We start from the raw sequence: 6,200 nt of genomic DNA on the forward strand, positions 1-6,200 counted from the left end.
TTATCTGTAGCTTCCCTTCCTCTGAAATCAAAGCACCCTAGGCTGGACCCAGAAAATAGAAATTTGCTTAGCTGAAAAGTGCAGGTACAACCCTTCGCTCCCTCTCCACTTCGCCTCCACATCCACCCCCCTACCCACCCACCTGAAAGTCTCAGAGAGGACTAAAAATGGCCACACGTTTGTTCTCTCTTCCCTATAAAAAGTCCTTCTTTTCTCATCTTCATTTCCTGTGCTTCAAGTGATCAGGAGGTTGCACCTATTTTTAAAATTTTGTATTGAGGTATAGTTGATTTACAGTATCATATGTTTCAGGTGTACAATACAGTGGATCACAATTTTTAAAGATTATACTCCATTTATAGTTACTATAAGATATTGGCTATATTCCCTGTGCTGTGCACTGTATCCTTGTAGCTTATTCATTTTATACATATAAGTTGTTATCTCTTAATCCCCTACCCCCATCTTGCCCCTCACCACTTCCCTCTCCCCACTGGTAACCACTAGTTCCTTCTCTATATCTGTGGGTCTGTTTCTTATGTTATATTCACTAGTTTGTTTTATTTTTTAGATTTCACATATAAGTGATATCACAGAGTATCTGTCTTTCTCTCTGACTTATTTCACTCAGCATAATGCCCTCCAAGTCCATCCATGTTGTTGCAAACGACAAAATTTACAGAGGTTTCACCTATTAAATTGTATAAAGGACATTGGCCAAAAAAAAAACCACAAAACCGTATAGGTTCCCCCATGGACACTTCTACGTTTGTAAATGAGAAGAAGATGAGATGAAAAACCAGAAAGTTCAGTATGGGGAGTGAAAAGACACAATGATAGATGGTTAAAAGCATACATGTAAGTATCAACCCTAGGACCATGAAGACTCAGGGATCTAAGGATGGTCTCCTCTTCCTTTCAGAGTAGAGAAAACTGGAGCCGCTCAAAGGAAGACTGACTCAGTGTGTAGGGCTGTGTTCATACACACACAGGGCTGACTCACAGAAAAAGGGAGCGCTGGCCCTGCTCAGGTTACTAAAGCAGCACGGGCCAAAGTTTGCTCTGCAGAAAGTGTGCTCACAAAAAGCGTCCTGCATCCCAATTAGTGATGGAGACACTGTGCCCGTATCACCCCTTGAAGATGTGCCAAGCACTTTGACATATTACAAGCAGTAAAAAGCTCTATAGAAAGGTAGCACACCTAATGTAGTTTAACCCAGCATTCCTCAAAACTACTTAAGCACAGGAAACTTTGATCTAATTATTTACTTGTTTGAGAAGCAATAGACATAGTGGTTGGGGGCAGGAAATCACAAAGAAGTGTATTTGTGTGACCTTGGATAAGTTACTTAACCTCTCTAAGGCTCAATTTCATCATCTGTAAAATGAGAGTCATAATAGTAATGATGAGGAAATGCAAGTGAAGTTTGCAGGATAGTTTCTGGCACATTAAAGAATCCTCCACCTACTTTATATTTCACACGTAACTCTTATTTTCACTTCTCAGAACTGTTGAACATATCTTGGGAAATTCTGGCCTCATTAGTGGACTCACTAATTGGCGCTAAGAGAATAGATCCACCCTTTTTTTTTTTTTTCCTTAGATTTTTAACGTAGGAAGTTGCTCCTTTCTGGAAATATGATTTGACCTTCCACATTCCTGAATTGATATAGTTTATGTGGTTAAGCTGCTCTAACTAGCGATAGTTATGAATTATTAGTATTTGGCTGACAATGAATAAGATGACCATGCAATTTATCATATAAGCTGGGACACTTTTGAGAGCAAAAGGGGGTACCACTAATGGTCAGAACAACAGTTGTAAACAGGGTCTGGCCCAGGCAAAATGAGAGACCTAATCACTTTAATGAAGAATCTGGAATCAGAGACTATTTTTGGAAATCAGGTGACCTGAATCTCCAGGAATCTGCCAGTTGCTGAGTGAAATTAATTAATTAATTAATTATATTTATTTATTTAAATAAATTTATTTTATTTTTGGCTGCGTTGGTTCTTCATTGCTGCGCACAGGCTTTCTCTAGTTGCGGGGAGCGGGGGCTACTCTTCGTTGTGGTGCGTGGGCTTCTCATTGCAGTGGCTTCTCTTGTTGTGGATCACCGTCTCTAGAGCACAGGCTCGGTAGTTGTGGTGCAAGGGCTTAGTTGCTCCTCAGCATGTGGGATCTTCCCGGACCAGGGATCGAACCAGTGTCCCCTGCATGGGCAGGCAGAGTCTTAACTACTGCACCACCAGGGAAGTCCCTGCTGAGTGAAATTTAATGGCTGTGTAATAGGGTAGAAAACCAACTGCCTGAAGTCACCAGGCTTTGAATCCTTTTAGGGTAAGAATTCTTTCCTTGTCTTCTTTGAGTCTCTACTACTCACTGTGTAGTAGATAGTCAATATATTTTAAAAATTCATTTAGCATTTAGTTCAACAAATATTTATTAAGCACCTGCTATATGCCAGGCACTGTTCTAGAAACTGTGGATATAACAGTAAACAAGCCAGCCTGCTTGCTGCTCTCACAAAGTACATATGCCAGACAAGAGACAGACAATAAAGAAGTAAGCAAGTACACAAATAAGAATGAATGTGCCAAGTTCTATGAAGACAAAACAGGATGGCATGATGAAGCGTAGGAAGGTGGGGATTAGACCCAGTGGCCTGGCAATGCCTCTCTAAGGAGGATGGGTCTTCAATGGTGAGAACAAATCAACCTTGAGAAGGTCCACTGGAAGGCAAGGGAACAGACAGTGAAAAAGTTATATGCAGAGAAGAACTCAGCAAATGGAAGGAACAGAAGGAAGGCTGGAGTCAGTAGGCCCACTGTAGGAGGGAGAAAATAGATAAGAGAGCAGAAGAAAGAGGGCAGGAGCTAATAAATGGGCCTTGGAGATAGGTTCATAGAATTTGGATTTCATTCTAAGGGCAATAGGTAGTCAGACACAGGAAGGCTTGAAGCAGGGTAATGACTTGATTATTTGAATGAATGGCTCCAGTTCTAAGTTTGCAGCTGTCACTCCACTAACTATGACTTTGATGAAACTGCTTATCTTCAATGAGATTTTCGGATCTAAATGATACCTAAAGTCCTAGAAAAGACTAAAATTTTAGATTGCAATGAAAAGGTTTTTCCTAAGGAAAACATTCATTTGGAAGGAGTGCAGCCCCATCTAGGGAATCATACATTACCTAATGTCCCGTCTTTTGTTATTCTTCTTGTTTCCTATTACTCTCTCCTTTCTCTAATTACACCTAAGTTCAAGAGAAGAGAAAAAATAGCAAACATTTCAATATGGATTGGTTACTACATCGTGTGCATTCAGCATTCAGCTGCCCTAAGAAGTCTGAACTTAAGAATTCTTTCCTCTGTGGTTAACAACCCTTTACTTACTAGAGGGAAGCACCCCCTCCCATAGAAACTGCATCCCCTCTGACACAAAACAGGTTGATTCCAGGCCTGGAGAGAGGACTAACTGAGAGAGAATAGCCGTCTAGGGATGGCACAGACCTGATAAACAACTAGAGCTCTGTGTTCTTTCTATGAGCACCGGCCTACAAGTCAGGACATTGGCTTTTAGTCCCAGCTAAACTAAAGCACTGTCTGACCTTGGGCAAACACTGACTGAATTCTTTTCCTTAGTTTCATCCTTACAACACAATGATAATATCTGCTTCCTTTAAGTCCCACAATAAGGCTGCTTAGAAGATCACATGCCCTCTACTTTCGAACATTCTTTAGAAACACACGTCAGGCGTCCCCTCCCCCTCCCTTCTCAGGTTCAGTGTATTTAGGGAGGTCTGGGCTCACAGCGGAATATTGTAAGGCATAATCCTAATTGTTTATTCATGGTTGCCTGCCTCTCCTCAGACGCCAGCAGAAGTGTTTGAAGGAGCAAGTGTGCCTTGAGGAGAAAACGCTGGTCTCTTATATGCATCGTCAACGGAGCAGAGAGATAACATTAAAAACAGAAAATGTGCGTGATGCTTTCATAGACGTTATGTCAGAAAATATGGATATGAGTCTTAGGCACTCTCTTTGAGAATTTAAGAGATGGTGCATATGAAGTAGCTTCAAATACATGAAGTTCAATATAAAATAACAGCAGGAAAAAAAATTTAAAAATAAAATAAAATAAAATAACAGCAGGGTGTAAACTTGTGACCTGCTCTGTAGTGAAGGGTGCCACTTTCACGACTGTCCCTTTTTTGAGGTGGTTAACTCAGCTGGCCTTATGTAACATCAACCAAATAGGAGGCGATGTTTTTTTGGAGAAAGAGGAATTGAGGAAAGAAGGCTCATAAAAGTCAACGGATTGAACTTGTTGTCTGGGAAGAATCTGTTCTCTTGGAGAGGAACCTTTTACTTTCTTTTAAAATTATGGCTGATTGTCCTGTCAAGGGCATTGCAATAAGCTGTGTAGGCTGTTTGGTAAGGGTACTTTGGTCTGGGTTGCAGAATTTGGTCCTGTTTTTCCTCATTAATGCTGACTGCTAATATGGTTTACTGCTGCTGTGCGGACTTAGCCCTCACCCTTTAGCTGACAGGAAATGACACAGCTGTGTGAATGTGGAATAATAAGTCATTGCCCAACTGATCATCCTTTTCTCTGTTTACAGCAAATTTGACAAAGAATTTGTTGCGTACTTTAGAAACGCAGGTCCATAATTTTGGCTCCGTATATCAAAGGGTGCATATAACCATTTCCAACTGCCTCTTCCAAACTTCGGTGTCATTGATTCCTAATGACATTTCTTTTATAATTCAGGATTTCCTAGGGGGTAGAACAAACAATCAAACAAAAGATTAACATTTGAAGAATTAATACAGGATGATAAGACTTATTGATACTACTAAACATCCAAATATACTCTATATCAATTTGTCAGTGCAATATGAAAACTGTTTAAGGAACTTCCCTAAGAAAAAACTTGAAAGAATGAGTTCTTTAGAAATTGTTGTCTTTGAAAAACATTAGTACATTCAAAACATACACCATTTTCAGTGTTTTAGGAGTAGTCAAATAAAAGCAAAGATTATTACTGAACACTAATCAGGCCATCTTTCAGAGACTACCAGAGCTTCATTGCCAACCTGATAAGATATACAGAGCTGAGTTACTTATGGCAATATCCATGGTCAAGGGACATTCAATATTTTATTTTATTTTACTTTTTAAATTAATTTTATTGGAGTATAGTTGCTTTACAATGTTGTGTTAGCTTCTACTGGCATTCAGTATTTTAATCCAAGACTTAAAAGATGGAGTCACAGATGCCCTATCAAATTTCTGGAAAAATCCTTTGTGAAAATTCTTGTCACTTATGTTGAAATACTTGAAGAAAGAAAATGTGAAAACTTCTTTGAGGTTAGCATTTGTTTACTGAAAAGGCAGTAGTTGTTAGATCAAACGTATAAACAAAACACTCAGTAACCACTACTTTATTATTTCTGAACTCAAAATGAGGAAACAGGAAATAATTGACTAGAACAACTTGAAATGAGTCATTAGCTTAGGCAAAGACAAAGACAGACAGTAGATTTTAAAGTTAAATAACCTCAGTTTGCTGATACTACTCTTGAGACCAGCAGCTCTCAATTTATGTTTAGGCAGAGGGCTACTATTTTGGTAAATAAAACCAACCAACCAACAAAAAAATTCACAGATGTTCCCTGGAGGACTGTGCCCAGAGCTAGAAGTCAAGTTGCAACAATTTTGATAACAAATCTATAAAGAGATGTCTAGGTCTGGTACTCTGTGTATAATATTTACTTAAAACTTGAGTGCCTTAGACGGGATCACATTAGATCTTGAATCATGCATGATCCATGAACAAGGACTATAATGGATCGCTAGTGATTCCAGACCCAGAATTTGAGAATCACTGCTCCAGACCAGTTTTTAGGGTCAAAAGATGTTTCCTTTTGACAACTGATTTGACTTCAGCAGAGTGGATTTAGTACTTCAGATCATAAGCTCAACTGGAGAGGTAGTGCTTACCAAAGAGTTTATGACTGTTAAAGACTGTAAAAAATATGACAATATCAATTCTCTCTTCTTTTTTGTTGCAGAAATGAGAGCAAAATTGTTGCATTTGCTTTCATTGAATTATTTGCTATGTCTTATGTTCTTATCCTAGAAGATCCTTTCAGTTAAATATTCTTTATTTCCAGGGTGTAAGTTAAAACCCCAAAT

This window comes from Balaenoptera musculus, chromosome 7 (genome assembly GCF_009873245.2).
Source record: "Balaenoptera musculus isolate JJ_BM4_2016_0621 chromosome 7, mBalMus1.pri.v3, whole genome shotgun sequence".
NCBI lineage: Eukaryota > Metazoa > Chordata > Mammalia > Artiodactyla > Balaenopteridae > Balaenoptera > Balaenoptera musculus.